Source organism: Ornithorhynchus anatinus, chromosome 20 (assembly GCF_004115215.2).
Source record: "Ornithorhynchus anatinus isolate Pmale09 chromosome 20, mOrnAna1.pri.v4, whole genome shotgun sequence".
Taxonomy (NCBI): domain Eukaryota; kingdom Metazoa; phylum Chordata; class Mammalia; order Monotremata; family Ornithorhynchidae; genus Ornithorhynchus; species Ornithorhynchus anatinus.
In genome coordinates, this window is record NC_041747.1 from 20,116,478 (window position 1) to 20,143,365 (window position 26,888).

The following is a 26,888-nucleotide window of genomic DNA, read 5'->3' on the forward strand; positions in this document are numbered from 1 at the left end:
TTCCTCCTCATATCCAAAAGACAATTACTCTCTCCTATTCTGAAGCCTAATTGAAGGAACAATTCCTTCAAGAGGCTTCCCCTGACTAAACCCTCCTTTCCTCTTCTCCCACTCCCTTCTGCATCCTCCTGAAAGCTCGCTGTGGGCAGGGATCGTGTCTGGGGTTGTTTTTTTTGTTATATTGTACTCTCACAGGTGCTTAGAGTAGTGCTCTGCACACAGTAAGAGCTCAAAAAGTATGATTGAGTGAATATACATACACATTCTTATGTATATATATACCCATAGATACGTAATGCATACACACACATACATATATACACACGTTGTTGTGTATTTTTTTCCAGCCTATTAAAATTTATTCTCTCCATTGCCTTTCACCTGCATGAAAACTGCCGATGATATCAAGGGGTTAGTGAAATGAGTAGTACAATCTGAATCTCTGAAAACAAAGGTAATTCAACTGTTCAAGGGATTTTGAGCACTTGCAGAAGTTACCTGTTGATCAACGAGAATTGTGCTATTGAAATCTTGGCTCTGCCAGGTGGTCAGAGCTGCTGGGACCCCGCCATTAATGGTGATGGTTTCTGACCAGAAAAGTCACCCAAACCTTTCCATGAGGGGACGGATTCAGCGGGAAGCCTGAGAAATAACTGGCTAAGGCAGATGGTGAATGGGGTGGGGATTTTAGAACTAAGTGCGGGGACGAGATATGATCTTAGTAGGCCTTTGAATATAGGGAGAGTGGTGGTCTGGCAGCTATGATGAAGGAAGGTGACTCGGGAACACAGTTCTGGCCATCGTGCCTAATGTATCCCCTTTACTCTCGCAGGAACTTGACCATGACCTAAAGGACTTCCTGGGATGAAGGAACACAATCACCATCCTTCCTCTTTCCGTCCCTCCATCAGGCTACATACCCAGAAGGGTAAGCCGCTCTCGCTCACCTTCTTGCTTCCCACAGCCTAAATTAATCCATCAATCTATGGTATTCTTTGAGCCCTCACTATGTGCAGAGCACTCTGCTAAGTGTTCGTGAGAGTGCAGTACAACAGAGTTGGTTGGCAGGTTCCCGTCCTGCAACTGGTTTACAGTCTAGAGGGGGAGAAAAGATATTATATTAATAAATAATTTATAACAAATAGTTTATAGATATGTACGTAAGTGCTATTCTGCTGAGGGTGAGGGGAATTCCAAGTGCCCAAAGGTCACAGATCCAAGTGCGAGTTGCAGGTCAGAGGGAGAATGTGGAAAAGGGGAAGATGAATTTGGGATGGATGAAGTCAGACAAGTGTCTGGATTTCTGCCTGTGATGCTTCACAACTCGAGCACAGAAGTGGAGGAAGCAAACTGTGGAGGTGATTCAGGTCTGCGGATTTGTAGTATGAGGCCAGCAGAGGGACAATGTAGCGAGGGAGTTGAATTTGATGGAGAGGGTGGTGTTGAGGTTATTGATTTGTCCATTAGAGAAGGTAGTTTGGGTGTGGCGACCAAATGGAGCTTGATGACATTAGAAAATTGGAGGGGAGTGGTCAAAAGATCAGAGGTCTCTGTCAGGGAACGGAAAAGATTTGTAGGGGGTGGCTTTGTGGGAGAGAGAAGGAAAGAGAGGGGGTTGTGTTTGAATAGAAGCATTTCAGAGCTGTCGTGTGTGGAGGTGACTAGAGATGATGAGATCAAGTGTGTGTCCAAGTTGCCGAATGGGGGTGGGGAGCAGAGTGGGAGGTCACTGGAGTTGACGAGTGAGAGGAAGCAGGTGGCGGAAGTGTTGTCGGGAACATCCGCGTGGGTATTGAAGTCCCAAAGGATGAAGAAAGAGAGAAGGAATGTGAGAAAGGCATCAAAATGATTCAGAAATGTGCAGGAGGAGCCTAGGGGCCAGTAGATGACCAGACTAGTATTTGGAGAGGATGGTAGAGTTGGGTGATATGACCTTCTAAGGAAGGGAAAGAGAAGGATGAGGAAGGTGGGATGGTGTGAAAGTGGAATTGGGAAAGAATAAAAAACAGACAGAGAGAATAAAATGAGAGTTGAAGTGCCTAGGGGGAAGAGGAGGAAATTGGAAAAATGAAAATGAGAAAGAACAGGGAGAGAAAGAAGGAAAGTTCAGGCTGGTGAAGACTCCGGTCTTATTCTATTGAATTATAAATTATGTCATGCATAAGTATCATATTCATTCCATAAACCATATCGTATGGATGAAATAAATCCTCATTCCACGATAGCTACAAACAGGATCAAAGAATTTAAAACAATAAAACTTGTGTTGGTTAAATTAATGTCACCTCAAATCTAGGATTGATCATATAGATCATTTTCCCTTTTTCGGAGCAAAGAAGGCCTTAGTGATATGTGCCAGTATCTTGTCTGATGTCCTTGCTCATTCACAGCTATTCTATTCTGATCATCCATCTCATAATGAATGCATTATCATTTTTTTTCTGTAAACAGTTTAAATTCAGGCATATGAAAACCTATGAAAATTCATACATTTCCAGAAGGGCTTTCAGCTATTCATCTTCCAAAAAATAAATAAATCTAAAACCATTACACCTCAAATTCTTCAGAAGATCTGAAAGAAAGGTGTGTGTGGGGGTGGTGGTGGAGGGGTGGTAGTTGGGTGGGTGAGTGTGAGAATGTAAAGTATGAATTGTCAGAGTTAATGCTGAAGAAAAACAATCCTGTAGGGATATCAAATGACGACAGACTCATTTTTTTAAAAAAAAACAAACCTGGGTTTTTGAAGAACACTTTTTTTCTGTTATTTAAGTGCTTACTATGTGCCAGGCACTGTATTAAGTGCTGGGGTAGATACAAGCTAAACAGGTTGGACACAGTCCACGTCCCAAATGGGGCTCACAGTCTTAATCCCCATTTTACAGGTGAGGGAACTGAGGCCCAGAGAAGTTAAGCGAGGTCACACAGCAGACAAATGGCACACGGCGGGAGGCGTCTAATAAATGCAACTGAATAAATACGAATGAATGAATCGTGACAGAGCCGGGATTAGAACCCAGGTCCTCCTGACTCCCAGGCCCATGTTCTATCCGCTAGACCACACTGCTTCTCGTTTTCCTCTCTGTACCTCCCGCTAGCTCCCCTCTTTCCCCTACTCCCCTACTGCCTTGCTCTGCCCGAGATTCATTCTTCCTAGGGCTCCCGCCTCCATATAATGTTGGTATTTGTTAAGCGCTTACTATATGCCGAACACTGTTCTAAGCGCTGGGGGAGATACAAGGTAATCAGGTTGTCCCTCTTGAGGCTCACAGTCTTCATCCCCATTTTCCAGATGAGGTCACTGAGGCCCAGAGAAGTGAAGTGACTTGCCCACAGTCACACAGCTGACAAGTGGCAGAGCTGGGATTCGAATCCATGACCTCTGACTCCCAAGCCCCGGCTCTTTCCACTGAGCCACCATTCTCCCTAGCTTCAGGCTCCTCACTGTCAGTGACTGCCCAACAGAATCGCAACACCTCTGAATCATGTGGTTCATCAGAGAGACCCGGACTCCCTAAGATAACAATAATAATGATAACAGTGGTATTTAAGTGCTTACTATGTGCCAAGCACTGTTCTAAGCGCCGGGGTAGATACAAGATAATCAGGTTGTCCCACGTGGTCACACAGTCTTAATGCCCATTTTCAGGTGAGTGAACATCTGAACAAGGAACAGAGAAGTTAACAGAGAAGTTAACCGGCTTGCCCGAGGTCACACAGCAGACGAGTGGCGGAGTTGGGATGAGTTCTCTGACTCCCAAGCCTGTCCTCTTTCCACTATGCCACGCTGCTAGATTATCTGCTGTGCACACAGATGCACCTGAAGTCTTAAATACTCACCATCTCAATCAATCAATGATATCTATTGAGTACTTCTTACGTGCTTGGGGGAGTACGGTGAATAGAATTGGTAGATACGGTTCCTACCCGCAAGAAATTAGCCGTCTAAAGGGAGGAACAGACATTAAGATAAATTGCAGTCTTGAGGGCTGTGTGGGAGGGAGAGTGTGGAAAATATCAAATGCTAAAGTGGGACAACATGGTCTAGTGGATCGTCAGAAAGTCTTGGGTTCTAATCCTGCTCTGCCTCTTGTCTGCTGTGTGACCTTGGGTGACACACTTCACTTCTCTGTGCCTCAGTTACCTCCTCTAGAAAAGGGGGATTGAGACTATGAGCCCCTCGTGGGACAGGGACCGTGTCCAACCCCATTCGCTTGTCTCCACCCAGTGCTTAGTACAGTGCCCAACATGAAATAAGCGCTTAACAAATACCATAATTATTATTATTACAGATCCAAGTACAAGGGTAACACATAGGGAGGAGGAGTAGGGGAAAGAGGGCTTAGTTAAGGAAAGCCTCTTGGAGGAGACGTGATTTTCATAAGGCCTTGAAGGTGAGCAGAAGGTGGTCTGTCTTACTTGAAGGGGGAGATCAAAGTATAGTGAGTAGGTTGATATAAGAGGAGCAAAGCAAGCAGGCTGAGTTGTAGGTTGGAAATCAGTGAGATAATTTAGGAGGGGGCGAGCTGATTTAAGTGCTGTCAGTCCGACTGTGAGGACTGGAAAGGGGAGAGACAGTAAGGTCAGCCAGGAGGCTGACGCATTACTTTATCATTTCCTCTCATCCACATTTTAGTGTCTGTTATGTCTGCTAGACAGTAAGGACCTTGAGGAGAGGCATCGTGTCTTACCAATTCTGCTGTTCAAACCCGAACTGTAGCACAGAGTTTTGCATGCGGTAGGGGATTAATAAATATTAACGATTGATTTAGATGGAGAGCTGCGGCATTATTCTCTCAGCATATCCCTTTTCCTTTTTCACTCTTCCCAGGGTGGAAACTGGAGAGAGGAAAACAGGAGAATAGGGGAGTGGGAGAGGAATTATAGGACACGTACAGATTTGGCAAGCTCTGCTTAATAATTATTGTGGTTGGGTTAAATACTGTTCTAAACGCTGGGGTTTATAAAAGATAATCAGGTTGGACATAGTCCTGTCTCAGCTGGGGCTCAAAGTCTAAAGGGGAGGGAATACAGGATATTCATCCCCATTTTTGCGGTTGAGGAAACTGAAGCCCAGTCGAGTTAATGATTTGCCCCAAGTCAGACAAAAGACACGGGCAAATCTGGAATTAGAACCCAGGTCTTCTGGCTCTTTCCACTAGACCACTGAGGCTTCTGTGATTCTGCATGATAGCAATTTGTAACTAATCTACCTTGGCCGAATAGAATCACTGTTATACTGGAGTTTTTACAAACTATTCTCTTTATTCAGCCACTCAAGAAACATGTTGCGAATGATTGGGAATGAGTTTGAATAGAAGTAATGAGCCCCAATCCCAACAATGAATTGCTATATTGTTTTAGGCAAGAAATTAAAGCTTTTTCTGTAAAACCATGTGATCCCCAGATAGTTTGACAAAAAGTATCAATGAATAAACTGTTTTTTTTAACATGGGGCAATAGCAATTTCACACATAGTTACTGTTTTATCCCCTGGGGCCTTCCGTTACACCTCAGAGTCTCGGGGACACTCAGGCAGAAAAAAAATGCTGTTGGCAAATTAATTTATATAGAAAGGGGCTTGCATCGAAGCCTCTAGTTTACAGATGTCCTGTCTTCTAGAGGATTCATTCACTCATTCATTCATATTTATTGAGCGCTTACTGTATTCAAAGCACTGTACTAAGCACTTGGGAGAGTACAGGACAATAAAGAGACACATTCCCGGCCCACGCTGGACTTCAGACCCAGTGGGGCCCAGACCCCAGAACTGCATGTAAGCATATGGACCAGGTTGATTGTCACCTGGACCTCATGAGGATGAGGATGAATGTCACAATCAATTTACAGAGTAATGAGGTAGCCTCAGGCTGAAGAGGAAGACCCTCTCTCTAGAAAATGGGCAGGCCCTGGTTGAGTGGGTGTAGAATTGCTCCCCTGGTCCGTGTCCTGCCTCCGGCTTGGAACGCCCTCCCTCCTCATATCTGCCGGACAATTACTCTCCGTCTCCTTCCGCCTTCAAAACCTTACTGAAGGCCCATCTCCTCCAAGAGGCCTTCCCAGACTAAGCCCCACTTTTCCTCATCTCCCACTGCCTTCTGGGTCGCCCTGACTTGCTTCTTTCGCTCTTCCCCCCATCTCCCGGCCCCCCGGCACACAAGGATATATCTGTCATTTTATTTATTTGTATCGTCGTCTGTTTCTTTGTATCGCTATCTGTCTCCTCCTGCTCGGAACTGTGAGCTTGTTGTGGGCAGGGATTGTCACTGAACTTTCCCAAGCACTTAGTACAGTGTTCCACACAGAGGAAGTATTCAATAAATACGATTGATCGATGATTGAGCGTGCTTGGAAGATCCATAGAACTGTTTGTCCCCCTAGTTGAAAATCTGTGTTCTATGGCATGACTGCATTTTGGTCTCCCCCCAGAGCTTTCACTACAGTTTGAGAGATAGTTACCGATTTTTCAGAGAAAAAATGACAAATTGTCGTCTAATTTTTTCCTCTGTAAACTAGGGATAAATACATTTCCCTCACAGGTGTAGCGTATGGATATTTGTTTAACAATAACATTTCACAAAGAAGTTGATATTTTCAAACTCTCATTTTTCAGCTTTTATTCTCTGACTCGTAAGGATAGGTCAATATTTTATCTTCAATTTGCAGGTAACTGAGGCAGAGAAAGCTCAAGTGACTTGCCCAAGTTTAATAAATCTTTTTCCTGATTTCAATAGCTCAGCATTTTCAGTCTATTTTAAGAAACGGGATGACAATCTGTCTCATGGAAATCAGTGCATGCTACGGCAGGACTGTCACTTTAAACAATTAAAAAAAACAGCTCTCTAGGAGATGGCAAATAAAAAACCCTATTCTCGAGGGAAACATTTACTCGTTTAGTGACAGATATTTTATGGGAGACAAAGAAAATAAATCAGAACCCCAAGAAGCTCTGTGGAAAGCTGTGTGGCCTAGTAGAAAGAGTCCAGGCCTGGGAGTCAGAGGACAAGGGTTCTAATCCAGGCCCCACCATTTGCCTTTCTGGGGACCTTATTGAGTCACTTGATAGCTAACTGCAGAATAATAATAATGGTACTCATTAAGTGCTTACTATGTGCCAAGCACACTCTTCTAAGCAATGGGGTAGATACAACTTAATCAGGTTGGACAGTGTCCCTGTCCCACATGGGGCTCCCAGTCTTAATCCCCATTTTCCAGATGAGGTAACTGAGGCCCAGAGAAGTTAAGTGATTTACCCAAGGTCATTCAGCAGTACCAGGATTAGACCTAGGTCCTTCTAACTCCCAGGCCTGTGCTCTATCCACTAGGCCACGCTGCTTCCCCAGAGGGAAAGAAGCTGAACTTTATGTCTGATGCAGTTGTCCACCCAACTGCCATTTTGCATGATTTTAGGCTGTTTCATTGAGTTGTTTATTTGACTCTCCTGGTTTATGTGGGCCCCTTTTCAGTTCACAGAGTACTGAAGAAAGTTGTGAAATGTGCATTACCTAAATCTCTCATGTAGTTTTAGGCAAAAACTCAGTATAACGTGTGATTTTTTTTTGTAACATGAGAGTTTCAGGAAGAGCGAAGAGAGTAACACAAAGGTCATTGGCTTTAAAAATGCTTTGAGGCTAACAACAGTCCTGGATCGAGAATTTTATAAGTTAATGTTGCTGTTCTGAGAATTCCATTCACCAAGATCTTGAGACTTAATGGGATGATTAAGTTAGAGTTAAACTTTTCCTGCCCATTGCTATATGCATCTTTGCCGAAGTGGACTTGGGTTGATTTCAAAATCCATCAAAATTTTTCCAGATCTATTTAAATTCATCGAGTGCATTTTGTGTGATGAATTGCTAATATCTCCTCTGTTGTCAATAGACTCAACATATATTCGGGGATGCGAAAGCTGGAAAATTTGGCTGTTGTTAAATGCATCAGAATCATTTTTCTTGGGAATTTCCATTTTATCTATTCTTTGTGCATTTTCCTGCAGACAGGTGTAACTTGCACCATAATCAGTTTTGCTCATCATTCTTCATATTCCTATATGAAACGCTTTCCTCGAGAAACAAAATTTGGGTTATTGATCTGGCTGTGGTTAACATTGGTGTCCGCTACTTTGATGTGATGCAAGGTTACTTTGGCATTGGTATGTTCGCCATCGGATAGCTGTGATGGTGAGGTTTTTTAGTCAATCACTTAGGTCATTTCTAGATGCTGTAGGAAAAAAATATGGGTGAGACTGAAAGAGCCCTCTCAAATGGCAAAGAACACATCTCAGCAGTAGAAAAGAAACTAGGCCATCATCTTTCCGTCCGGATATTAAGTATTCCAGAAAAGGATGTGGTATGCACTTGAAAAGAACTTAGCCGATCGTCCAGATGGACCAGATCAGAGGGAGGATTATCAGAGAAGCCATCAAAATGGAAAATGGGTCAACATGTCTTGTTTGTCTTATGCTGTCGGGTCATTTCCGACCCACAGCGACGCCATGGACATATGTCTCCCAGAACGCCCTGTTCTCCATCTACAATCGTTCTGGTAGTGGATCCACAGAGTTTTCTTGCTAAAAATCCGGAAGTCGTTTACCTCTGCCACCTTCCGCGCAGTAAACTTGAGTCTCCGCCCTCGACTCTCTCCCATGCCGCTGCTGCCCAGCATGGGTGAGTTTTGAATTGTAGCAGATCTCCTGCCACTCACTAGCCACAGGCCGAGCTAGGAACGGAATGGACAGGCCTCTCCTTGACTCTCTCTCCCATAGTCGAGACTGGTAGAGTACTGGAAACTCTCCAGGGACGACCCTGAGGGCGGAGGGTGTCAACAAGACTGGAGAGAATATACAGTGACCACAGATTTTCCCTGACCTAGAAACCCCTCCTGGCTCGCAGAGGCATCTGTGTTTTAAGAAAACTTCAAATCTATCCAAGACACGTCCTTTCCACATAAAAACTACCCGACCCTTTCTCTACTCCATATGCAAATAGACACGTAAAGGCCAGTGAATAACAGCCATTGCATCCCAGTGGGATATTTAAGCAGAAGCAGAAACAGAAACAGACAGGTAGCAACCTTGACCAGATATTCATTCTGAAGATGTCTGGGGAAATCTAGATGAAATGTTTACAAGCATCTGAACAAGGAGTAACCCACAAGTCCCTTGAAAATACGAAAGTTCTACCTCAGTGGCTGGTTGTAAAAAACTTGAAAACATACACATAGTGTCTATTCACAACATATCTCACTTGATCATAAACTACTTGAGAGTAGGAATCGTGTCTAGCAACTCATCTGTACTGAACTTCATACGGTACTCTGCCCACAGTAAGCACTCAATATATACCGCCGTTTGATAATGAAATAATTTTTTGTTTCATGTTTCCTTCAGTTTCCCAAATCTGATTATGAAATGCCTCAAATCGGTTTTCCTCATTAGCAATAGGCTTTTCGGTTTTGTAGATCATGAACTTTTAATTGAAATACATACATTTTTAGCTATTCTGCTTCTGATTTTATATATTTTACAAGACTTTCACCCTCCGTGAGTTGTCGCAGCATGCATGTTTTATGGGCATTCTAAAACTGATGTTCCCGAAAGTAGTGAAGTAAAAAAAACCCAAAATGTTTATGTTGAGATTTTAATTTTGCAACTGGATACATATTGCTTCCTTTCATCAAACGCCTTATAAATCTATGCAGCCATCAAATATCCCATCCTCATAAGGATTGAGAGTTTCAGCTTTGGAAATAAAGAATTTAAATATTCATGTTTTCATGGATACCCTTCCTACACTGCATTTCTGGGTGGCTGCATTGCCAAGACGTATTTAGCATTAGGACCAGCTCACCCATTTTACTTCCTAATCTTTTGAGACTCTTTTAGTCTTGCAATAAGTGACCGAGGCTGATGGAGAGCCTATGGAACATCACGGTCGTCAGTTGGGTATGTTGAAAAGATCAGCAGGTTTAAGTGGGGCTTTGATAAATTCATAGACAAGCAATCTATATTGGTTGACTCGAGGGAAAATGATGCATTTTACACTGGGAAAAGTTAAGGGAGGATAACATTATAGGGTTCCTCCTTGTCATCCCGATTCCACTTTTGGAGACAGAACACTGGACAGGATAAGTGATTGTTCTAATCCCAGTAACCGCATTGCTAAAGCCTGACCTGATTAACCCAGCAGTTGGTATAGTGTTTGGCACCTAGCGAGTGCTTAACGAATACTATTTTGATTGTTATTATTATCTACTCTACAGTACATGTGGCTTAAATCCCCATAGCACATGAGCAGGAGTTAAAATACATAATATCATGAAATATTATTTGAAATTAACTATGTTTCCCTAAGGACATGATATTCATTTGGTTTTTCTCCATTCTCCATTGAACCTGTTTCCGCTGTGGACATTTTACGAGCTCCCGGGGATTCTATCCACTGGGGCTTCTGAAAGGGTGGTAATAAACACTGCCAGGAATAACAAATCCCTGACAGTTCATCAGCAACCTGTTGTCTACAGGCACGAGGCAGAGACCACGTTGGGAAGCGTAGAGAGAACAAGATTTTGGAAGATTCCATGAAGGTTGCTCCTTAGGATTTTCAAGGCTTTGAGTCCTTTTACAAAAATCCCAAAGCTGCCCTCACCTATCCTCACGAGTTTGGTCTTTCCTGGGGTTATCTGAGAAGCAGCATGGCCTAGTGGAAAGAGAATGGGCCTGGGTGACAGAGGACCTAAATTCTAATCCCGGCTCTGCCACTCGTCTGCTGTGTGAGTTGGGCAAGTCCCTTCACGTCTCTGTGCCTCAGTTGCCTTATCTGTAAAATGGGGATTCAATGCCTGTTCTCCCTCCTACTTAGACTGGGAAGCTCAGGAGGGACCTGATTAGCTTGTGTCTCTCCCAGCACTTAGTACAGGGTTTGGACTCATAGTAAGCGCTTAATAAATACCGGAATTTTTATCTGAGAACCACACCCTGAGCAACAAATTGTTAAAGCCTTTATACCTCTCAGAACAAAATGAACTCAGCACGTCTGCTGTGTGACCTTGGGCAAGCAACTTCACTTCTCTGGGCCTCAGTTCCCTCATCTAGAAAATGGGGATTAAGACTGTGAGCCCTGGGTGGGACAGGGACTATGTCCAATACGATTACTGTGTATCTACCCCAGTGCTTAGAACAGTGCCTGGTACATAGTAAAAGTGCTTAAAAAATACCATTATTATTATTACTGTTAAAAGTAGTGATGCATTTTCCTAAAAATAAAACTCTCCGGGTCCTGTCAGTTTCTAGACCCATGGCAGTAGGTATTAAGAGCCTTCAGTAATGTTGTCCCTCGGATCCAGACACTCAAAGTGGTGGTATGGCGGTAGAAAAGGGATGGAGGCTATTTCAAAACATCTCACAGCGTCACTTACATTGACTGGCCCGTTGGATTCTTTTCTACTCTTTATTTTTCATGTCCCCCATTAAGAGAAGATCCTGCTCTCCTTTATAATGCATTCTTTCTAGTGAATTCTCTGAACATTTGTTCTCCAATATATTTCAGGCTCCCAGATTACCGTTTGTGCACTTTTGCAGTCTGCTTTGAAAGATCTACCTCCTTAACAAGTGGACAGCTCCATTAGCCAGCCCTTCGGTAACTACCATTCACAGGGAAAAGGAGTCGCCTGTGTCTGGGTGATCTCCCCCTAACTTCCCCACGACATCACTATCTTCCTTTTCAGTCCCAGGAATCCACAACTTCAGTGTCATCTCTATCCCTTTGCTATCATTCAACTTTCACATTGTCTACTGACAAGTCCTGCTGGTCCTTGCCCACCACCTCCTGGATTTCCCCCTTTTTTCCCCCAAATAATATGAATAATTGGGGTATTTGTAAATACAAGATAATCTGGTCAGACAGTTCCTATCCCCTAGGGGCCACCCAATCTAATGGGGAAGGAGAACAGGAATCTCATTCCCCAATTGCTGATGAGGGAACTGTGGCATAGAGAAGTTAATCGTCACACAGCTGGCAAGAAGAGGAGCCAGGCTCAAAAACCCAGGTCCTCTGACTCCCCTGCTATATGCTCTGGTTTTACCATGGCTAGACTTTCTGAAGCCTCCTCACCAGCCGCCAACCCCCTTCTCAATTATGCTACATACGTGGCTCAGTGGAAAGAGTACGGGCTTTGGAGTCAGAGGTCATGGGTTCGAATGCCGGCTCTGCCACTTGTCAGCTGTGTGACTGTGGGCAAGTCACTTAACTTCTCTGTGCCTCAGTTACCTCATCTGTAAAATGAGGATTAAGACTGTGAGTCCCACGTGGGACATCCTGATTCCCCTGTGTCTACCCCAGCACTTAGAACAGTGCTCTGCACATAGTAAGCGCTTAACAAATACCAACATTATTAATCATCTTTCTGAAGCCTCCCTGGCCCTCTCCAATAAACAAAAACTCTTCACTTCAAGGCCTCAGGGCTCTTCATCCTCTGTGTTACCCTTACCTATCTGTTCTCTTACCTTTTCTTCACTCCAATTCATTGTACTCATTCCTCTCAAGCCATCCTTAACATTTATAGTGATGTTTGTCTTCTCCTCTAGACTGTAAGCCCACTGTGGGCAGGGAATGTGTCTATTCATTGTATTATGATACTCTCCCAAATGCTTAGTACAGGCTCTGCTCACGGTAAGTGCTCAATAAATATGATTGACTGACTGACAACCTTACTCCCGTGCCTCACAACGCTCCCACCTCCATCCTTTGCTCACTCCGTTCCACCCAGCTACATAACATCTCTCTCCAAATTGAAATCCAACCTCCTCCGAAAAGTTTTCCCAATACCTCGAGTCACTCATATCATCCCTTCGGTCAACTTAAGCACTTCGAACTTATTTACAGTTGCCTCTGCGTACGCTTGGAGTCAATTGTTAATTCTGACCACTCTAGTGATATATATATATTTATGTTACTTTCCTCCCTTATATTGTTAGCAGGGAATGTGTCACTTCTCTGGGCATTTGATGTTCTCCCCACCCCCAACCCCATAGCACTTATGCACATATCTTTAAATTATACATCAGAATACATCAAATTAGAAACTTTTCAAAATACCTTTTTATAATCTATTACATTTCAGTCTTTCGTGATCAACGATTATGACAGTGACATTCCCTAATTGTTACCTTTCAGAGTTCTTCACCCTCAACAATTGAGGTTCTCATGTACGTAGAATGAATATGCATAATGAAATAATTTCCCCATGAGAAATACACACTATTTATAGTGTCCAGGAAAGTCTCTGCGTAACTGGTAAAAAAAAAAGTTCCTGAAATAAGAGTATTTTCCAATTATGACATTATTGGAAGTCTAGTAAGTTTGAACTGCTTTTAAGATAAACCTTCAAATGTGTGTTTTTTTGGCAAGCATGAAGGGGTCATTAGACAACTTGAACTATTCATTTTGGCACGAGCCAATGAGTCATCATAATAAGGCTCTGAGGGCTACTGGCTGTCCACCCTCAGGCAGCTGAGATCACTTCTAAGATTTCTTTGACCTGGATGACACCCTACTACTTGAGTAGAGAATTATTATTTGTTTACTAATTTCTATTCATCTCTGTCACCCGCGCTAGACTATAAGCTCTCTGTGGGCAGGGAATGTTTCTGTTTCTTGCCATAGTGTACTCTCCCAAGCACTTAGTACAGTGTTCTGCGTGCAGTAAGAGCTCAATACGATTGATTGAATGAATGAATGGGAAGAGTGATCGTGGCAACGAAAGCCAAGTGGGATTCGAGAGAGAAGGGATAACGTCCTTGAGATGATTCCCTGAAAGTAAGATGGCTTTCATTTCGGGGTGAAGCAAATTTTATGTGGTATCCCTTCTTTGACAGGCACCCTCTGCCATCCCTGTCATTGAGACCCGTCCCCCCACCGCCCCCCACCTCGGCAACAGCTCATGTTTGGCTCCCCATCTCCATTTTCTTTTATGGGATCTATTAACAGATACCAGTTAATTAAGTTGGACCCAGTCCCTGTCCAGGATGAGGCTCACTGTCTAAGTTGATGGGAGAACAGGAGAAGTGAGGCACACAGAAGTTAAATGACTTGCCCAAGGTCACTCAGCAAGCAATAGGCAGAGCTGGCATTAGTATCCAGGTCGTATGACTCTCAGGCCTGTGCTCTTTCCACTAGGCCATGCTGCTTCCTCACTTGCCCCAGTCTCCGGTTCCCCTGCTCTTTGAAACTTCCCTTCTCCAGTGCTCCTTTAGGATAATTAAAATGCTACTAGGTAAATGCGTGATAATTGTCTTTTTCAGATTCTTTCAGTTTCTGGGGATATATCTAGCTTCAAGGCAGGATAATCAATCAATGGCACTTATTGAACCCTTGGTGTATTCAGAGCACTGTACTAGACACTTGGGAGAGGACGATATAAGTGAGTTGGTAAGCATTCCCTGCCCAAAGCAAACACACAATCTAGAGAGGCAGACAGACAATAGAAATGAATTTATATGTACAGGGGACTTAGGGTGGGGCAAATATCAAATGCCTAAAAGGCACAGATCCAAAGTGCATGATCAAATGACAATGTCCAAAATACAAAAGAAATATATATATATGCACACACACACACATACAACCCCCCCCCCCCCAAAAAAACCTACCTTTCATTAATAAAGAAGACAAACCACTGAACTGAAGTAAGGGAAGTTTAGTTTGTGAATTCAAAGGTTGATTACACAACCTTGAGCAAAACTTTTATTAGCTTCCACTGGTCAGTTTTACAGGATTGACATCACCACACACCACTGAAATCAGGTAATTTAATTTCAGTTCAGTTTCCTCACTATTTCTTCTGAGTGAAGAATTCTCATTAACATATTATCAAACAGTACAGAAGTATTAAAAAACCAATCCCACTCAATCTCAAATGACAAACATACTGCTGGGGTTGACGAATCTTTTGACAGCATTGTGAGATAAAAAAGTATTAGATAATTTTCCACCCCAAAATTGATTTTTGTAGCATTCCGAGTTACTGGATCAAACTGGGGCAAATGCAAATTGTTTTAGAGTCAACTGTTAAATTAGATGTAAAAAAAAAAAAACCTCACCAAGATTGGATAGCACCTTTCCGAAGAAGAATCTTTTGAACTCTTGGCAAGTTTATAACCTGTTGTTACAAACAGTCCTATATTTTCATCCGTTCATTCAATCATATTTATTGAGTGCTTACCGTGTGCATAGCACTGTACTAAGCACTTGGGAGAGTACAGTATGGCAATAAACAGACACATTCCCTGCTCACAACAAGCTCAAAGTCTAGCGGGGGAGACAGGCATCAATATAAATAAATTACAGCTACAGCAAATAAACTACAGTTTTATACTGGAGAACTGATGACTCTCCAATATTGCATCCATCTATAAGAACCAGAGTTGCCTTTGTGAATGATAAAACAACTCTGTGCCTCAGTTACCTCATCTGCAAAATGGGGATTAATCCTGTGAACCCCATGTGGGACATAGACCATGCCCACTGTGATAAACTGAAGTGCCTGGCAAATAGAAAGTGCTTAACAAATGCCAAAGAAAAATAAAATAAAGTGAGACCGCTATGCCTGGAAAATTGGTAGACTCAAAATCAAGTTTTGCATTAGCAAACAAAATAAGTGCTGAATATATGTCACAGATTTATTGAGCAGCTTTAAAGACACAGCCCTTTGGGGAAAAAAAAGATAATTTCTGTGAGAGGAAACTGTGATTCGGACAAAATGCTGGACTATTAGAGAAGAACTGTGACCATAATGTATTTAAAGGTTCAGAAGGTCTTTTTTGCAGGTTCCATTTCCAGCCTTTTACAAAGCTGGGTAATCATGGAATGGGAGGGAATGTTCTATCTAGAATAGGAATCTGGTTGAGATGAAAACAAAATCCACTTTCTGAGATGGGAAAATATAAATAGTAGAGTCTCTTAGGAATCAGCACCAGGACTGATTTAATATTTTTAAATATTATCTAGAAGAGAGATGGCACAATCAAATCTATTGGTTTGCAGGTAATATTAACCGTGGTAAAATGTGCACGTGGTGATAACTTGCTGTTCTCCGCCCACCCCACTGTAAACTCGTTGTGGGCAGGGTATATATCTGTTTATTGTTGTATTGTATTCTCCCAGGCGCTTAGTACAGTGCTCTGCACATAATAAGTGCTCAGGAAATAGGATTGAATTGAAGAAGACCAGGACAACGAAAGGTACTGCAATTTAGCCAATCAGGAGAGAAGGCATTTAAACCACCTGCAGGGAATTCACGTGGGATTTTCTGTCCTGCTTCCTTGCTGCTTTTCTCTCCGTAAGAGTAAGTACTAATCTGCCCTCACTTCTTTACTGAAGCTATGTTGATTTGGGAATCCCATTATTGTTTCTGAGTAACTGAGAATTTATCTTCTCCAGGTTGTTTGCAGTGGAAGGGTTTTTAATCTGCATTAATGTTCTCTTTGTATGAATGCAGGCAGGACTGTGCTATCTGATTTAGTGAGGGACTTCTTTGACTCCAGTATGATAAAGACTTGAGTTCAGCTTCTTTTCCTCCATTCAAGCAGGAGACCTTTGAAGGAAGTTTTGGGTGGTTTTTTTTTTGGTTTTGTTTTTTTAAGGCAAGGGCAAGACGGCCCCTAAACTTCCTAGTGGTTAACAGTCATATAGAAACTCAAATTGGAAGCTCTTACAGAGCACCAAATGAACCACACCCCAAAACCTGGGATGCCTTTCAACTCAAGAGGAAACACTTGTCAAAGTAAGTACATTCCTCTTCATGATCAGAATATTTTTTCACCTATCCTGTTGTAGAGCAAGCTGGGCCACTTATAACGCAAGGATAGGGTGGCTTAAAATGACCAGTCTTACTTTATGGTCAACAGAAGGCAGGTTTGTTATCGGATATTTGGTGTCCGGGAGATTAGGCTTGGTTTTATAGCCAGAGATGAATCTCTAAAAGCAGCAGATAAAGCTGAAGAAATACATCATTTTGTTCAGCGGGAGCTGGACTGATTTACTGAGATGGCTGATGAACTTATCACTAATGCTTTTCTTCATCTTCCCACAAATTTCCCCACAATTTCAGGAAAATGCCCATATCTCCAAGCTGCATAGTCTGGAGTCGATAAGCAGCAGGGAGGCTTGTATTGTACACTTCCATTTGTACTACTGAGAGCTCACCTCCTCCAAGAGGCCTTCCCAGACTGAGATTCCTCTTTTCCCTCTGCTCCCCCTTTGCCCTCTGCTCCCTTCCCTTTCCCCCCTTCACCTCCCCTCAGCTAAGCCCCCTTTCCCCGCTTTCCCTCTGCTCCTCCCCCTCTCCCTTCCCCTCCCCTCAGCATCGTGCTCATTTGTATATATTTTTATTACCCTATTTATTTTGTTAATGAGGTGTACATTCCCTTGATTCTATTTATCGTGATTAAGTTGTCTTGTTTTTGTCCATCTGTCTGCCCATTTAGACAGTAAGCCTGTCAGTGGGCAGGGATTGTCTCTATCTGTTGCCGAATTGTACATTCCAAGCGCTTAGTACAGTGCTCTGCACATAGTAAGCCCTCAATAAATACTATTGAATGAATGAATTAATGAATGGAAGATCCTAGAAAGTTGAGTGGGTAGAAAAATCACAAATGAGAGTCTGCATGAAGAGGTAAATTCAGCACACGTAGGACAAAATGATCCAACAAAATCTTTGAATAAATGGGCTCAGGTATCTGCACTGGTCAAGAAAGATATTTTGGGGTCATTGTTGAGTATTATCTCAAATCATTATTCCCAAATTAGGCAGCAGCTGGGAAAAACAACAGGACGCTGAAGTTTGTAGAAAACCAAACAAAAGCAAAATGAAATACTTCTTTATAGAATGGGTCATAAACAAATGGGATTTATTTCCATAAGAAATGAAGGCTGAATAATCATAATTTCCTCCTGCCTTCAGGGCATCTCCACCTGGCTGTCCTTCAAATTTAGCACATGCTAAAGAGAAATCCTTATCTTCCCATTATTGTAAACAACACTGCCATCCTCCATATCTCCCAAACCTTTAACCTTGGCATTATTCTTATCCAGAATCAGTAACACCAGGATCCAATACTGATGCTCAGATCATTTTTTCTAAAAAAAAAAAAAAATCAGTCGGCACACATCTCTCCACTCCTCAAAAGCCTCTAATATTTGCCTATCCTTTTGTGCGCCGCACAGTCACTCTCAACCATCGGATTTAAGGCACTGAATCAGCTCTCCCTTTCCTACCTCACTCCTCAAATGCTATAATTCCCCCCACACGCTTTGCTCCTCTAATGCCAACCTACTTGCTCTATTTCAATCTTCTCTCTCTTGCCACTGACCCCTCACTCATATACTGTTCCTCATCTCCCACTCCCTTGTGCGTCACCCTAACTTGCTCCCTTTGCTCTCCCCCAACCCCCCAAACCCCACAGCACTTGTGTATGTATCTGTAATTTTATTTATTTGTATTTATGTCTGATTATTTGCATTGATGTCTCCCTCTCTTTAGACTGTGAACTCGTCGTGGCAGGGATTGTCACTGTTTATTATTGTTTCCCAAGAGTTTAGTACAGTGCTCTGCACTCTGGTCTGATGTGTCGAGTCGTCTCCGACCCGACGACATGGACACCTCTCTCCCTGAACGCCTCACTTCCACCTGCAAATGTTCTGGTAGTGTATCCATAGAGTCTTCTTGGTAAATATACGGAAGTGGACTTCTTCCACGTAGTAAACTTGAGTCTCCGCCCTCGACTCTCTCCCATGCCGCTGCTGCCCAGCACAGGGGAGTTTTGACTTGTAGCAGATGGCCTTCCACTCTCCAGCCACTGCTCAAGCTAGGAGTGGGTAGGCCTCTGCTCGACTCTCCCTCCCATAGTCAAGACTGGTAGAGTACTGATTGGAAACTCTCCAGGGGCGACCCTGAGAGGGACACTCTGCACTCGCTAAGCGCTTAAACAATACAGTTGAATGAATAAATGAATGAATGTCCTATCTCTGACCTGGAATTCCCTTCCCCTTCATAACCAACAGACCACCACTCTTCCCATCTTCAAAGCCCTATAATAAAAAAACAAATCTTCTCCCGACAAATTTCTCTTCTTCCCACCCTGTGCTCCCTCCCTTCTGCATCACCTTTGCACTAGGGTCTCTATCTTCTAAGCATTCTGATATTCACCCCACTTTGATATCCTTATACTTTGCCAATTCCCCTACCTGTAATTTAGTGTAACTCTTTCTCTCTCATTGGATTGTTAGCTACTTCAGGGCAGTAATCATGTCTACAAATTCTATTTGTATTTTACCCTCCCAAGCACAGAGTAGAGAGATCTGCGCACAACAAGCACTCAATAAATACTACGGATTCAATATTACACTCGTGGTATATGTTAAGCACCTACGTGCAAAGCATGGGATAGATATGAGTTGATTAATAATAATAATGTTGGTATTTGTTAAGCGCTTACTATGTGCAGAGCACTGTTCTAAGCGCTGGGGGAGATACAGGATAATCAGGTTGTCCCACGTGAGGCTCACAGTCTTAATCCCAGTTTTACAGATGAGGTAACTGAGGCCCAGTGAAGTGACTTGGCCACAGTCACACAGCTGACAAGTGGCAGAGCAGGGATTCGAACCCATGACCTCTGACTCCAAAGCCCGTGTCCTTTCCACTGAGCCATGCTGCTTCCCTGATTAGACTGTAATCCCGTCAGTGGGCAGGGATTGTCTCTATCTGTTGCCGAATTGTACATTCCAAGCGCTTAGTACGGTGCTCTGCATATAGTAAGCGCTCAATAAATACTATTGAATGAATTTGAGATAATCATATTGGATACAGTCCCTGCCCCACAAGAGGGTTCCAGTATAAAAGGGAGGGAGAATAGGTCTTCAATCTCTATTTTACAGATGAGGAAACTGAGGCACATTGAAGTTAAGTGACTTGCCCAAGGTCACTGAACAGGCAAATGTCAGAGTTGGGATTAGAACCCAGATCCCCTGACTCCCTGCTCTTTCTACCAGGCTGCACTGCTTCCCCATATCAGTGAAGTCCAGGGGATTTGGATGACTTAATGGACAGATGGTCCATATTGAGCTAGAGGAGAAAACCACTACTATCTGACCCAGTTCAGCAAGTGTGTTGTCTAACTGTGCTCACGGTTAATAATGTTGGTATCTGTTAAGCGCTTACTATGTGCAGAGCACTGTTCTGAGTGCTGGGGTAGATACAGGGTCATCAGGTTGTCCCTCGTGAGGCTCACAGTCTTCATCCCCATTTTACAGATGAGGTAACCGAGGCCCAGAGAAGTGAAGTGACTCGCCCACAGTCACACAGCTGACAAGTGGCAGAGCGGGAATTCGAACCCATGACCTCTGACTCCCAAGTCCAGGCTCTTTCCACTGAGCCACGCTGTTAACTAGATGATGGTAAAAAGTTAGTTTGAAAGGAGTCCCATTTTAAACATTAAGATTAGGGTTAATATTATTCCATATTGTTACTTACAGCTGCTAGCACTGACACCCTTAAAATGAAATGTGCCCCATTCTCCATAACATGGAGTTTTTTTATGGTATTTGTTAAGCGCTTATTATGTTCCAGGCACTGTATTCATGAATTTTGAAAAATCAAGTGGCCCAAATGGAAGCCAGGCGGTGGAACAAACGGAAAGGTATATTGGTCTCCAGAGACTCCAATATATCGTAAAAGCTTTGTCAACCAAGGCCTTCAGAGACCTGGCACCGTATGACTACTTATTTCCTCCTTCTTTCCGATTCCATGAATATTATTCTGGCCAGTCTCCTTGACTACCACCAACAAAGATTATCTGTTAAATACCCTTGGATTTATATTCAGGTTTTTTCCCACTTCTTTCCCCAGAGATTCTGATTTCCTTCAGCGGGTCCTGGAGGTGCCCAGATGCAGTCTTTTAAATCAATTTGTTTAGGATTCATCCATCTCTCTCTGCACTCATCCTTGGAGCTGCAGACTTCAGGGTGTCCCTCTATCCCAACCTAGACTCCGGGAACATGTTCTGCTGGGTCTCACTGCCTGGGATGTGGTGTAGTAGGTAGAGCACCGACTTGGGAGTCAGAAGGTCACGAGTTCTACTCCCAACTCCACCACTCGTCCGCTGTGTGATGTTGGGCAAGACATTTCACTTCTCTGTGCCTCAGTTACCTCATGGAGACTGTGAGTTGCGCGTGAGACACGGACTGTGCCCAACCTGATTTGCTTGTATCCACTCCAGCGCCTAGTACAATGCCTGGAACATAATAATGTTGGTACTTGTTAAGCGCTTACTATGTGCAGAGCACTCTTCTAAGCGCTGGGGGAGATACAGGGTCATCAGGTTGTCCCACGTGAGGCTCACAGTTAATCCCCATTTGACAGATGAGGGAATTGAGGCACAGAGAAGTGAAGTGACTCGCCCACAGTCACACAGCTGACAAGTGGCAGAGCCGGGATTCGAACCCGTGAACTCTGACTCCCAAGCCCAGGCTCTTTCCACGGAGCCACGCTGCTTCTCTAGTGAACATAGTGAGCGCTTAACCACAGTTATTATTATTTATTAACTGGGAGCAGAATAGACCATAGGTTTCAGGTAGCCACTTGGTAATTTCTTTTCTCAACCTCTCCTAAGCAATAGATACTAGACTTTTCTATTCTTTTCTATTTGTGGTATTTGTTAAGCTCTCAGTATGTGCCAGGGACTGTACTTAGCACTGGAGTAGATGCAAACTAATCAAGTTGAACACAGTCCATGTTCCACATGGGGCTCACAGTCTTAACCCCCATTTTGCAAATGAAGAAACTGAGGCACAGAGAAGTGAAGCCACTTACCCCAGGTCAGGCAGAAGATGAATGGCTGAGCCGGAATTCGAATGATGCCCGTACGGATATAGGTGATCCATGGAACTAGAGAGACGATCCATTTCCAGATGGTGGTATATGAATAGGAAGGAAAAGCAATCCACTGAAGCAGGAAAACAAAGATACCAAAACAAATGAAACTTCAGGGATTTCTCCACCCTCAGTAATTTGCAAAGGGGAAAACAGATAGAGACACTCTATCAAGGAATATGTTCCTGCTGCTGCTGTTATCTTTTTAAAATGATATTTTAGTGAAGCAAAGTGAATGAAAACTGGTGGTTTGAAACTAAATTCAATATGTTGACTGTTGGATCAGTTTTGAATTTCGGAATTGGAATTTCTTATCCCTTGAGGTTACATTTCAATTTGCCGCTGTCAATCTATTTATTTTAATGGACGCAAATACCCGAAGATTTCTTTCAATTTCTTCAATCCTCATAAAAGAGGAAACTTGTTTTACATACTCTCATACTAATTGCTCTTTCTGTGGAGAGGCCCAAGGTTGGACATTAAATTGTTTGGCCTATTTTGTAGTGTTTCATCGACTCGTGTCAGGGTTAGGTTGCTTCTCTGCTAAAGTTGTTAAAATCATTTTCTTGTCCAGCTTTAGTCTGCCCTTTTTTACATGTTTTTATGGTATTTGTAAAGTGTTTACTATGTGCCAGGCACTGTACCAAGCCTTGGGGTAGATACAAGCCAATCAGGTTGGACACAGTCCACGTCTTACATGGGGCTAACCGCCTTAATCCCCATTTTACAGACGAGGTAATTGAGGCACAGAGAAGTGAAGCGACTTGCCCAAGGTCACACAGTAGGCAAGTGGCAGAGTGTTAAGCTCTTACTGTGGACCTGGGATTAGAACTCAGATCCTCTGACTCCCAGTCCTGTACTCTTTCCACTAGGCTGTGCCGCTTCTTTCTGCTTACGTCAGAAATTTCCTTGAACAAATTTGAATTTGGGTAAAATCTTTGGAAGCACATCGGCACACGGTAGGTCTAAAAAAGTTGCAACTGAAAATGTTGGCCTATACTAATTGCCCATCTATCAAAGCATCATCTGAAGTTATACTTCTCTGGGTTTTCAAAGTGAATAATTTAGTTCATCTGGCTTGAAGTTATCCCATTTCATTTCTTCTGGAAAAGAGAAATAATATATATAATACTATGTCCTTCCAAAGACAGGAATTTTGATTGAAACATGTTTCAACTGGGACTGTTAGATTTTACTATATTTTGTAATTATTCGATGCATTAATCACTTTTAAAATGTAAAATTTCCATGGCTGTACAACCCCTAAGGCATTCACAAAAAAGAAGATGTAACATCTGAGGTCAACCATAGCATAGGGTTTGCATCTCAAATTCCACAAGATAGACCTAAAAATCTGAAATTCCACAAACTTCTAAAATGTTTTATCAAAGGAGTTTGGGGGAATTAAACATTTAGTATGCTATAATCATCTGCTGCTCATCAAAATTCAAATCTGCAAGCTATTCAACTCGTTACGAGAACGTGAAGTATGAGTTTGTGTCAACATGAAAAGAAGTCTAAGTGCCTTAAGGCTCTTCATCAGCTGGTTTTTGCTTACCTATTCACTCTCTTCTCCTGCTACACATTTTGAGCCCTTCCCATACTAGCTGCTACTTGTATTTCATTTAGCAATCCGTTGTTCACGCCCTTTCGCCTGCAATTACCCCCCCTCAACTCCAGTTCACTAAGCCCCATTTTCTCCACCTTCATTACGCCCCTCAAAATGACCTCTTCCAAGAACCATCCCCAGTTCATTCTTGTCTCCCTGATTATGGATACCTCATCCTCCACCCATAGTTCACACGTGATTCCTGTCACTTGATGATAATAATGGTAATAATGATATATGTTAAGCACTTCCTATGTGCCAAGCTCTGTACTAGATAGGAGGTAATCGGGTTCCACGTGGGGCTCACATTATAAGTAGGTGGGAGAAAAGTCTTAGATCCCCATTTTGCAGGTGAGGGAACTGAGGCAGAGAAGTCAGGTGACTTGCCCAAGGTCACACAAGAGACAAGTGCCGGAGCCGGGATTAGAACTCAGGCCCTTTGACTCCCAGGACTCTTTCCACTAGACGCTACTTTGGTTTTTACCATTTGAACATACGCTCTGGTTCCTACTGTAGGTTTACATTTATTCATTCATTCAATCCTATTTATTGAGTGCTTACTGTGTGCAGAGCACTGTACTAAGCTGCTGGGGGAGTACGGTATAACAATAAACGGATACATTCCCTGCCACAACGAGCTTACAGTCTAGAGGCGTGCTTACAGTCTATAGTTTACAGTTTCTGTCTATTTGTGACCATTAGACTGTATATAATTTGACACCCAAGTTTATGGTGCTTACAGTATTCTATAAGAGCTTGAAAACTGCTGATGCTGATGTTAAAGATCCACCGTTAAAGATCCACCATAAGAAGATGGTTGGGAATGCTTCTTATCCATCCTCAATAGATCCACTCCAGGCCCACCCATGCAATAGGAAATGATATTTCTCCTAGGGACACATGGTGTAGTGGTTAGAGCAGGGAGGTCATGGGTTCTAATGCTAGCTCTGCCACTTGTCTGCTGTGTGACGTTGGGCTAGTCACTTCACTTCTCCGTGCCTCAGTTACGTCATCGGTAAAATGGGGATCGAGACTGTGAGCCCCACATGGGACAGGGACTGTATACAACTTGATTTGCTTGTAACCACCCCAGCGCTTAGCACGGTGCCTGGCACATATTAGGTGCTTAAAATACCATTATTATGATTATTATTAATAATGAAGTGTGTGTGTGTGTGTGTAAGAAAGAAAAAGCAGTCAGCAAAGCATGCCTAGTTCCATGGCCAAATCAGGAGTTGGCATGGAGGGATCACTATGCAAACATAAAAATTGTATCGGAACAGACCGGACTCATCCACGTTATCCTAAAAGCAACAGTGAGGTACAAACATGGAGGATTTGAAATTTGCTCCTTTCGATTTCTTAACATCCATCTGAGGTCATTTGAGATTTTCCCAGGCCACAGTGTCTGACAGATTATGTGTGGGATTAGGAGCTCCAAATCCCTAATTTCTAATTTGGATTTGAATCTCAGATCACTGGGCTGTTTAAATGTCACTTATCCTAGCCTGGGCAGAGGAAACCATGATCGGTCTCTCTTACAAGGAACTATGTTAGGATACCTAAGTGACAAGAAAACTGACAATATTAACTATCCTTTTAAGTATTTTCTTCATGGTTTAGGAAATACAATCTTTGTGCTCTCATCCTTTCCCAAAAATATACTATTTCAATTGTAATCTCCAGATTTTGCTCTTGTTCTTGGATTTGTGCCCTTATTCACCCTACCCTCTTCCCAGTGGCACTTAAGTAGATATCAAAAGTTTACTTTAATGTCGGTCTCCATTGTAAACTCGTTGTGGGCAGGGAATCTATCTGTTTATTGTTGTATTGTACTCTCCCGAGTGCTTAGTACAGTGCTCTGCACACTGTAAGTGCTCAATAAATACGACTGATTCATTCACCCGATTCCTTCCTTCTTTTCCGGAGTAGGGTATCTAGAATGTCCAGGAATACCCAGAGAATAGAGCAGGATCATTTTATCTTCTGCAAGGTGTGTGCATGAATAAAATGACTTGAGATGTTCTTTTTCATCTTGGGTATTATCTTGTTAGGCTTTGTTTTCTTTACTAATTTCTGTCCGATGCTGAGTAAATGTGTTTACGTTAACTACCTCACTGCCCTTAGCTTTTCTCCATAAAAAGGTTCTGGCTTCATTGACCACTTCATAAAGACTCTTTTAGGATTGAGTCTAATAACATTTCTTAGAGACACTTTGCCCCTGCCCCCTACTCCATTTGAATTCATTAGCCACTCTCCCTCGGCTTGGAACGCTAAGGCAATTTGTAAAATTCAATCAGAGCTTCGAGCCAGTCAGTCAATTGTACTTATTGAGCACTTGCTGTTCTATTTATTGAGCACTGAATTAAGTGCTTGGGACCATATAATATAGCCATATAGCATACATTCCCTGCCCGCACTGACCTTACAGTCTAGAGCCCGAGACAAACGGTAATATAAATACATAAATTACAGATATGTACCTAAGTGCAGTGGGGCTTGGGGGGGGGAAATGGGGGACTGTGTCCAAACTGATTTGCTTGTATCCACCCAAGCGCTTATTACAGAGCCTGCACTTAGTAAGCACTTTACAAATACCACAATTAGTATTATTATTATTATTATTTAAGTGCTTACGATGTAGCTAGCATTGTACTAAGCACTGGGATAAATTCAATTTTTTCAGATGACACAATCCCTGTCGGATATGCGACTCTATACTGCAATTGTACTTTAGACTGTGAGTTGATTATGGGCAGGGACTGTGTCTGTTTGTTGTTGCAGAGAAGCAGCGTGGCTCAGTGGAAAGAGCAAAGGCTGGGAAGTCAGAGGTCATGGGTTCAAATCCCACTCCGCTGCTTGACAGCTGTGTGACTTTGGGCAAATCACTTAAACTTCTCTGTGCCTCAGTAACCTCAACTGTAAAGTGGGCATTAAGACTGTGAGCCCCACGTGGAACAACGTGATCACCTTGTATCCTCCCCAGCATTTAGAACAGTGATTTGTACTTAGCGTTTAACTATTGCAATTATTATTATTATTATTATTGTACTTTTCCAAGTGCTTACTACAGTGATTTGCAAACGGTAAGCACTCAGTAAATATGACTGACTGAATCAATTCTCTCCCAAGCACTTATAGTACTTTGCACCGTACTTTGTCTAGAATAGCGTCTGCATTCCCTTCTAACCTATAAACTCCTCGTGGGCAGGGAATCTTTCTACCAGTTCTGTTATACTGTGCCCACCCAAACGCTTAGTACAGGGCTCTGCACAAACTAAATGTTCAGTAAACACGATTGAGTGGGCAGTGCTTCATAATTTGGATTAGCTCACAGTTTAAGGCGGGGAGGAGAAAA

The 26,888-nt window shown here is 42.8% G+C and overlaps 1 long non-coding RNA gene across 1 annotated transcript in view; it reads left to right on the forward strand.

Moving 5' to 3' along the window:
- Positions 1-836: 836 nt before the first annotated feature.
- LOC120639034 overlaps positions 837-26,888 on the forward strand; it is a 162,132-nt gene continuing 136,080 nt past the window's right edge. The window contains exon 1 of the long non-coding RNA XR_005661153.1: positions 837-928. This is a non-coding gene — a long non-coding RNA (uncharacterized LOC120639034). The remainder of the gene's footprint in view (positions 929-26,888) is intronic.